Source organism: Thalia democratica, unplaced genomic scaffold, assembly GCF_965202585.1.
Source record: "Thalia democratica unplaced genomic scaffold, ktThaDemo2.hap1.1 HAP1_SCAFFOLD_1254, whole genome shotgun sequence".
Taxonomy (NCBI): domain Eukaryota; kingdom Metazoa; phylum Chordata; class Thaliacea; order Salpida; family Salpidae; genus Thalia; species Thalia democratica.
Window position 1 is genome coordinate 10,001 of NW_028140151.1, and position 10,000 is coordinate 20,000.

Consider the following 10,000-nt stretch of genomic DNA (forward strand, 5'->3'; position numbering starts at 1 on the left):
TTTCCCGTGTTGAGTCAAATTAAGCCGCAGGCTCCACTCCTGGTGGTGCCCTTCCGTCAATTCCTTTAAGTTTCAGCTTTGCAACCATACTTCCCCCGGAACCCAAAGACTTTGGTTTCCCGGAAGCTGCCGGACAGTTCTTAAGTTCGACACTGCCCGATCGCTAGTCGGCATCGTTTAAGGTCAGAACTAGGACGGTATCTGATCGTCTTCGAACCTCTGACTTTCGCTCTTGATTAAAGAAAACATTCTTGGCAAATGCTTTCGCAGTCGTTCGTCTTGCGCCGATCCAAGAATTTCACCTCTAACGGCACAGTACGGATGCCCCCGTCCGTTCCTATTAATCATTACCTCGTGCTCCGAAAACCAACAAAATAGAACCGAGGTCCTATTCCATTATTCCATGCAACATTATACAAGCGTAAAGCCTGCTTTGAACACTCTAATTTTTTCAAGGTAAACTTGCCGGACCACCGCAACACTCAGTTAAGAGCACCGCGAAGGCACCGACCAACAAGAACAACGAGGCCAGTGCTAGCCTTTCGACCGACCAACCTCGCCGTCCCTATATCCAACTACGAGCTTTTCAACCGCAACAACTTAAATATACACTTTTGGAGCTGGAATTACCGCGGCTGCTGGCACCAGACTTGCCCTCCAATGGATACTCGTTAAAAAGTTTAAAGTGTACTCATTCCAATTGCAGGACCTCGTACGAGGTCTGCATTGTTATTTTTCGTCACTACCTCCCCGAGCCGGGAATGGGTAATTTGCGCGCCTGCTGCCTTCCTTGGATGTGGTAGCCGTTTCTCAGGCTCCCTCTCCGGAATCGAACCCTGATTCTCCGTCACCCGTTACAACCTCGGTAGGCCGATACCGTACCGACGATAGTTGATAGGGCAGTTGCTTTAATGAGATGTCGCCAGCACTAGGCCGTGCGATCCGCAAGCTTATCCAGAGTCACCATTGTAACGACCCGAAAGCCGGTTAGTTTTGGTCTGATAAATGCGCGCCTCACGTCAGTTCGGCGCTTTACGCATGTATTAGCTCTAGAATTGCCACAGTTATCCATGTAAAAGCGTACAATCAAATGAACCATAACTGATTTAATGAGCCATTCGCAGTTTCACTGTACGTGAGCTCGTACTTACACTTGCATGGCTTAATCTTTGAGACAAGCATATGACTACTGGCAGGATCAACCAGATAACTATCCGAGGGCGTTTAAACCCGTTGCTCGACTGAGCGTTTTTACTGTATAAATACAGACCTTTTCTATCACTCGGCTTAAAAGCCTTGCGAACGTTACTGAAAGTCGGCGCCGGCCTTTTGCTGTTTAAAGCGCCAGCCCGCGTCGACTGCAGCATGCAGCTATACAACTGACTGTTCTTTCTCCCGACCAACCGTTTGCCTTCTGCCGGTTAACTCGTCAGCAGCAACACGCCATCTGTCTGCTGCAGTTACCCGCCTCGAGCCGTGCCTGCCTGCGTCGGCTACTCGTCTCGACGACTTCGCAAAGCTATAAGCCTACCGCCGCTGGACGCTTGTAGTTTTTCATACGCTGCTCCAATGCGTTTACATAGCACGTTCGCCGCCGCTGCAATAGCCGCGCCTCGGGTGCTAAACAGTAATGCTTTAAGCCCGCTTTCTCGCCAAGTCGACCGAACGCACAAACACGTCTCTCTCACTAGTGTAAAGTAATGCATACGTGTATGATGCTCAAATGTTGCTGTTGAACTTTTTTTGCCGATTTTTTTTCAATTTGTTTGTTTCTTTTCAATTATTTTAATGTTTTAAGCTTATTTATGCTACGTTTAAATGTTTTAATACTTTTTTTATACTTTATTTAATATGTTTAAAAGAAATAAATAAAAAATAATATATATAAACTACTTTTTTTAATGTTTTAAATATGTTTGTTTATTATAAATAAACTTTATTTGTATTATTTTTTATTTAAACTTACTTTTTAAATCTTTATACTTGTTTTATCGTTTTAAGCACATTGCGATAAATATAATAAACAAAAAATTGAATGAAAATAATAATAATAATAAAAAAAAAAAAAAAACATAAGCTTATTTTATATGTTTCATTTTATTTTTATTTAAACTTACCTTTCAAACCTTAATACTCGTTTTATTTTTTTAAGCAGATCGCGATAAATATAATAAACAAACAATTAAATAAAAATAAATAAAAATAAAATAAAAAAATCAAACAAAAGCTTATTTTATATGTTTCATTTTATCTTTATTTAAACTTCCTTTTAAACCTTTATAGTTGTTTTATTTTTTAAGCACATCGCGATAGATATAATAAACAAACAATGAAATAAAAATAATAATAATAATAATAATAAATCATAAGCTTATTTTGTATGTTTCATTTTATTTTATTTAAAACTTACAATTTAAACCTTTGTATTTGTTCTATTCTTTTAAGCACATCGCGATAAATATAATAAGCAAACAATTAAATAAAAATAAAATAAAAAAATCAAACATAAGCTTATTTTATATGTTTCATTTTATATTTATTTAAACTTACTTTTTAAACCTTTATAGTTGTTTTATTTTTCAAGCACATCGCGATAGATATAATAAACAAACAATGAAATAAAAATAATAAAAATGATAATAAAAAATCATAAGCTTATTTTGTATGTTTCATTTTATTTTATTTAAAACTTACATTTTTATTTATTTAAACCTTTGTATTTGTTCTATTCTTTTAAGCACATCGCGATAAATATGTTAAGCAAACAATTAAATAAAAATAATAATAATAATAAAAAAATCATAAATTTATTTTATATGTTTCATTTTATTTTTATTTAAACTTACTTTTTAAATCTTTATAGTTGTTTTATTTTTTAAGCACATGGCGATAAATATAATAAGCAAACAATTAAATAAAGATAATAACAAATAAATAAAACAATACGGCTAAACTATAAAAAGAAAACTAAATAACTGATAAATACTTGTAAATCATTATTTGAAAAATTTATTTTGAAACACAACACGATTGATTTATAAATAATAATATATTTTTAATTTGTGTAGTTCATTTAAAGTAGTCTCCCTTTTTGCTTCTGGTTTTATTAGAGTTATATATAACAATAAATTGTGTAGTTCATTTAAAGTAGTCTCCCTTTTTGCTTCTGGTTTTATTAGAGTTATATATAACAATAAATTGTGTAGTTTATTTAAAGTAGTCTCCCTTTTTGCTTCTAGTTTAATTAAAGTTATATAACACATACTATAGTAAGTTAAAAAAACTATAGTAACTTTATAAAACTACTTTATAAAATACATTTGTATAATTTAATAACTTTAAAATAACTATCAAGAATAAAATAGAATAGAATAGCTTTAAGTTTAGTATACAATTGGTATGTAAATTGTGTAGTTTATTGAAAGTAGTCTCCTTATTTGCTTCTGGTTTTACTTGAGTTACATAACGTTAAATAAACATACTTAATAAACGTAACCATCAATACTGTCATTTTAATAAAACTAAGTACAAATACATTGAATTAACATAGAACTTTAAAAAGCCTTCGCTAGTATCTGTTGGTAACAGTAAATAACCTATTATGACTCACAATACAAGAGTGCGAAATTTATTTTTCATTTGATTTTTCAGGTATTTATTTATTTGTGGAAATAAACTTTTTTATTACGTTAGAAACTAATTGAATTTTTCCTCTAACTATGCCTATTATTATATTTAGTATGCTTAAAAGTAATAAAATGAAACGTCGCGATTATATAATAAACAAACAATCAAACAAACAAAGAAATAAAAAAAAATATTTTTTTAAACTTATATTTCAACTATATGTCTTATTTTATTTTCATTTAAACTTACTTTAAACCTCTGTATTTGTTAAATATATTTCAACACAATACGATTAAACTATAAGACAAACAACAAAATAAAATAATCACATTAATAAATACACTAAGCAAATAGCTAGAATAAATATAAATAGTTCAATATTACAATATATTTCTTCCATTTTTAAGTTACTTGTTAAACATATTTATTTAAAAATGTTTCTTTAGAATATAAAACTAACAGTTGTACAAATAAAGAAATTAAAAAGCCAAAACACATAACACTAACTTTTCATAAATTAGATATGCAAATATGAACAAAATAATAACTAAATTGTAAAGCTTTTGTAAACTGTGAACTTATAAACTTATAATAATAATTGCATATTCACTATTCACAATAGCTTTTTATTTAGTACACAACTGGTCTGTAAATTGTGTAGTTTATTGAAAGTATAATCCCGTTTTGCTTCTGGTTTAAATTAAGTTATACAACACATACTAAAGTAAATTAAATAAAGTAATTCACTACTATCTATTAAATAAAACCAATTTACAAAATACATTAATTTAAATTAAATTGAACTTTGAACTTATAATAATAATTGCATATTCACTATTCAGAATTTCTTTAAATTTAGTACACAACTGGTCTGTAAATTGTGTTGGTTCTATTCAAGTACTCTCCTTGTTTGTTTTGTTTTAGTTGTATTTATTTTTAGATACTAGCACATTCAATACACATAATAAAGTAAACCAAATAAACTCTATTAATTTAAACTAAGTACAAATACATTAAGTTAATACAAAACTTTTAAAAGCTTTTGCTAGTATCTGTTGGTAACAGTAAATAACTTATTATGACTCACAATACAAAAGTGCAAAATTTATTTTCGTTTGATTTTTCAAGTAGCCACGCTTTTATTTGTTTGTGGACAAAAAGACTTTAAAGTTTTAGTATAAAAAAACTAATTGTATTAATTTTAACTCAGAAAATTGTACTCTACAAGATGGTGCCATTATTTTTTCGATATCTCAAACTGGTCAAACCACTTTTTTAGCGCTCTAATTGGTTTAAACAGCAAATAACGTTATCTGATAGGCTTGAGTTTTTATTTGCTAATAACTAGAATTTACTTTTCTTTTAAGCGTTAAAGAAATGTAAATAAACGAGTAATAAGTATAAATAGGTCAGAAAGAAAAATAGTACAATATATTCAAAAAAGATGAATTCAAAAAGCAAAAGCCTACGGCACGTGGTATTCCCAAGCGGTCACCCATCTAAGTACTAACCACGCCCGACACTGCTTAACTTCCCAGATCGGACGAGATGGGGTGTGCTCAGTGTGGTATGGTCGTAGGCGTTTGAAAGCGTTTACAAGCCTTTATAAACCCTTCGGTTTGTTTAAAAAACCTATTTGCACTTGATTTACAATCGATTTGATATTTTAAAATTATTCCTTATAAAATTTTAACCTGAATTAACTTTTTTTTTGTTTTTTTAATCAACAGTTACTCCCAAACTGTACTAAAACTGTATTGTAACTGTACAAAAGTGTTTGTTTAAATTATTGTTATCTATAAATTACCTAAGACCAGGACAAGTAGAAGTAAAGTTTATTGAATTATTAAATAAATAAAATAAAATCGTAAAATAAAATAATACAATATGTTTACAATTTGTCATTGATCTATCCATTTATGTTATTGCATTACAAATACAAACATTGCATACATTCAAGAGTATTATTCATCAATCTTTTCAATATAATAAGTTTTAAATTTATATTTATTTTTAAATAATTCCTGACATTTTAGATTACCTGAGATTTTTTTTAATTAAATTAATTTTAGTAATTAAATACTTGACGTTCTATTTTGTTTAATTTGATAACTCAACCATGTTTATTTTTTTTTACTAATTTAAAGAACTATTAAACTAAAAGACATTACATACAGCTTCTAAAAGTTTTAAACACCTTAAAAAATATTATTATTTTAAAGATATATTAAAGAACTAAACAGATATTACTCCTAAAAAATCTTGTTAATAATATATAAAAAGTACTCAAAGTCAGACTCGGAAATATATATACTGTTGTATATCTTACTTGAAGTTCACTGTAATTGACACTGAAAAATTGACACTTGAAGTTCACTGAAAAATCAACCTATTTATATAGCAAAATATTTCTTTATCTTTGTCGTGGCGCGGTGGGTCAGTGGTCTTATCAGCTGACTCATAAGCAGAAGGTTGAGAGATCGAATCCCGCTAGTCGTCACGAAACACCACTATCGTTCAATGTTCGGGCTTCAAATTCTTTGAGATTATACTGTACTATTTATCTATCTAACTAATCTATCTAACAAATGTTGTTCAATCTAGGTTGTGGGTACTTGGGTCGAGTAATGCCTTTGACTTACAATCTGTTGTGGATTGACAATATTCCTCTATCTATCAATAAACAAATCTATCTAATAAATGTTGATCAATCTAGGTTGTGGGTACTTGGGTCGAGTAATGCCTTTGACCTACAATCTGTTGTTGATTGTCAACATTCCTCTATCTATCAATAATGATTATATTCAATATTAAATGTTGATTAATTCAGTTGTAAGAAAACCAGTGCGCTGGTTAGGTTGGGTAAGGCCTTCGACTTACAATCTTGGGGATTATCAACGTTCATCACAAGTACAGTAACGATCTCATTGAATTTCCAGTTGGAACATTGGATTGTAGTGGTGGCCTACTTTGTAGGTTTTTTGCCTAGTTTGTTTTTTGCCTAGTAGTGTTTGCCTAGTTTGACAAACTATTGTATATATATTGTATAACTTTATTTGTATTATTTTTTATTTAAATTACTACTTATTATTAAAGAATTAAATTTTCTTAGAAAAAAAAACTATGTATTTGAACTCTCTGTATTTTTTATACAATACGATTAAACTATATAACAGAAAAATAATTAAATAATCAAACTATTGAATAAGCAGTTAATTAGTGTGTTTTTTTATGCTTCTTTCATTTTTAACTTACTTGTTAACCATATTTCTTTTATTAAAGTATAAAACTAACAGTTACTAAAATAAAATAATCATAAAGTCAATACACAAAACACTAACTTTTTATGAAGTAAAGTTATTCAAAGCTTATAATTATGAAGCTTTTGTATAATATTTCAATTACAGTGAACTTTAAGTAAGATAAGTTTTTTTTTTGTAATAACTACAAAATTGGTATTTTAGTTTATTATTAGTAACTAAATATTTATATTTATTATATTTAAAAAAAAACTTCTATACTAACTCTAATTTGCATATTAAAACATACAAATTTTACCAACTAAGTATTTATTTTTATTTTTCTTATTATAATTTTCAAACATAAGCTTGTATACCTTATATACCTATATACCTCATATAGTAGGCTTGACATAACATAACATTATTTAAATCTTTTTGTTTGAAATAAACTCATTTAGTTATTAGTAAATTACAACATAAATGTTTATAACAATAAAACTAAGATTTAGCTTTTGAGTTAGTAAACTTTGATAGTTTTCTTTTAATAGTTTAATAGTCCTTATTCAAACAAAATTGCTATATATTTAATACACATACAAAAGTAAACTAAGTAAACGTAATTCAATAGTTTCTATTAAGTAAAAGTAATTACAAATACATTAAGTTAATACAAAACTTTAAAAAGCTTTTGCTAGTATCTGTTGGTAACAGTAAATAACTTATTATGACTCACAATACAAAAGTGCAAAATTTATTTTCGTTTGATTTTTCAAGTAGCCACGCTTTTATTTGTTTTTGGACAAAAAAACTTTAAAGTTTTAGTATAAAAGACTAATTGTATTAATTTTAACTCAGAAAATTGTACTCTACAAGATGGTGCCATTTTTTTTTCGATATCTCAAACTGGTCAAACCACTTTTTTAGCGCTCTAATTGGTTTAAACAGCAAATAACGTTATCTGATTGGCTTGAGTTTTTATTTGCTAATAACTAGAATTTACTTTTCTTTTAAGCGTTAAAGAAATGTAAATAAACGAGTAATAAGTATAAATAGGTCAGAAAGAAAAATAGTACAAAAAAGATGAATTCAAAAAGCAAAAGCCTACGGCACGTGGTATTCCCAAGCGGTCACCCATCTAAGTACTAACCACGCCCGACACTGCTTAACTTCCCAGATCGGACGAGATGGGGTGTGCTCAGTGTGGTATGGTCGTAGGCGTTTGAGAGCGTTTACAAGCCTTTATAAACCCTTCGGTTTGTTTAAAAAACCTATTTGCACTTGATTTACAATCGATTTGATATTTTAAAATTAATCCTTATAAAATTTTAACTTGATGTAATTATTTTTTTTATTAAAACCTTTTTTTTTTGGTGTTTTAATTACAATTACTCCCTGTAACTTTATTTAAGACTTTGTTTAAAAGATTGTTGACTATATTCTATATTAAATACTATGATTAGAAGTAAGTGATTAAACTAATTAAAAAATAATGTTAAAATAAACATGTTGTGTTTAGTTTGTTTTACTATTTCTCATTGTTCTATTTATAGATTGTATTGTTTTACTTCAAGAATATTTATAGTTAGTTTCTAAAGAATATCTCATACTACATCAGATTTTACGATTAACTTAATTTTAGGTAATAAAATATTTGACGTTTAATTTAATAACTCAACTATGTTTATGTTATAAAATAATAGTATATAATACACATACATTATAATATAATAATGTATAACTAGTTGTTTTACTTTAAAATGAATAATTAAGTGGAAGAATTAAAAGAACTCACATTTTTGAAGAGAGCGTGGAAAACCAGAATAGTCTTTTAAAACATTTATTAAATTATCGATAAATATAGAATACAATAGAATTAAACATATAAACGTAACTGTGGTTGCTTGGAAACTAAACAAGAAATTTTTTTAATAAAAATATAAAATAGTTATTATATAGAATTAAAATAAAATAAAAGTAATATAAATTATACTTTTAAACTAAATAACAATTCACGAGCAATATTAGCGCAATGTCAGAGTATGAGTTTATAATAAAGGAATTGCTTCCTGGTGTTGATACTTACCTTATTCAAATAGAATACATTTTCAGCAATCAGGCTTGTATTTATCTTAGCGCGCGTAACACAACGTTTGTGGGTTTTGGCACACTTTTGTCGATAGTGGGCGCCCCGCCTCTTAAGTACAGAAATTTCGGGAATTTTCGATTTTTGGAATTCTGACTCGACAGATCGTTTTTGTTTGGTCAGAGACCCCGTAAAAAATTTTTCAGCCCATTTGAAGCATGATGAAAAAATGTTATTTCGACCCCCTTTTTTTAGGGGTTACGGGGACATCGACCCATTTTTTGGGAATAAAAAACTCCTAGAAAAGGACCACTTTTCTTCTTTTTTCGAATTTCGACTTTTTATTTTTTTGGAAAATTTTTCTATTTTCTTTGTTTGTTCTATTATAAGGTCGAAAATATTTTTTTTGAGCTTCGCAACGCATAAGGACTAACGTAAGGTAAGTTTTAAAAAGATTTTTTTTTCGATAATTTTTTCTATATTTTTTGTTTGGTCCATTACAAGGTTGAAAATATTTTTTTACGGCTTCTAAACGCGTGTAGATTAACCGTAGGTAGGTTATTTCGAAATTTAAATCTTTCAATATTAATAATATTTTAGTAAATTGTTCGATTATGAGGTTTTTATGGCTCTTCAGCACCCAATAAGAACATTAGAAAATAAAACATGAAATAAAAACATCAACTAAAATGAAAATAACATATTCTGTGAATTACGATAATTCTTTATGAAATTTTCTTTGTCACATAATTGGAAGCTAAGAAAAACCGGAAAATGTTTCTTGAAGCCATGTTTTTGTATGTTAAATATGTGCAAGCTGCCGATGTCAGAAGACTGTCGACAGCCGAAAAAAAGTCTGTTAAGACTCATTGAAATTGCTCCTGTCCACGGAAATCTTTAGTAAAAGGCGAAAGATTCATTCGTGTACTGAACTGAAGCCAGAGTGATTAGCAACGGTTGCCAAGGCTTTTTCTATGGGCTTTACCATGCTACAGGTTGTGAATAAATGTATACAAACTCCCCCAGAGGGGAGGCGAGCCGATTCCGG

At 29.0% G+C, this 10,000-nt stretch overlaps 5 non-coding genes across 5 annotated transcripts in view; all 5 read right to left on the bottom strand.

Moving 5' to 3' along the window:
- The window catches only part of LOC145848143 (small subunit ribosomal RNA), a 1,808-nt gene extending 599 nt beyond the window's left edge, over positions 1–1,209 (bottom strand). Inside the window, exon 1 of the ribosomal RNA XR_014371750.1 lies at positions 1–1,209. This exon is cut by the window's left edge and continues 599 nt beyond it. This is a non-coding gene — a ribosomal RNA (small subunit ribosomal RNA).
- Positions 1,210–5,089: 3,880 nt separating this feature from the next.
- Positions 5,090–5,208, bottom strand: LOC145848145 (5S ribosomal RNA). Its single transcript, XR_014371752.1, has one exon. It is a non-coding gene; the product is annotated as a 5S ribosomal RNA (ribosomal RNA).
- Positions 5,209–7,967: 2,759 nt separating this feature from the next.
- On the bottom strand, positions 7,968–8,086 carry LOC145848148 (5S ribosomal RNA). The gene has a single exon (XR_014371755.1). It is a non-coding gene; the product is annotated as a 5S ribosomal RNA (ribosomal RNA).
- Positions 8,087–9,784: 1,698 nt separating this feature from the next.
- Positions 9,785–9,899, bottom strand: LOC145848141 (U5 spliceosomal RNA). The gene has a single exon (XR_014371748.1). It is a non-coding gene; the product is annotated as a U5 spliceosomal RNA (small nuclear RNA).
- An 81-nt stretch (positions 9,900–9,980) lies between these two features.
- LOC145848140 (U2 spliceosomal RNA) overlaps positions 9,981–10,000 on the bottom strand; it is a 196-nt gene continuing 176 nt past the window's right edge. The window contains exon 1 of the small nuclear RNA XR_014371747.1: positions 9,981–10,000. This exon is cut by the window's right edge and continues 176 nt beyond it. This is a non-coding gene — a small nuclear RNA (U2 spliceosomal RNA).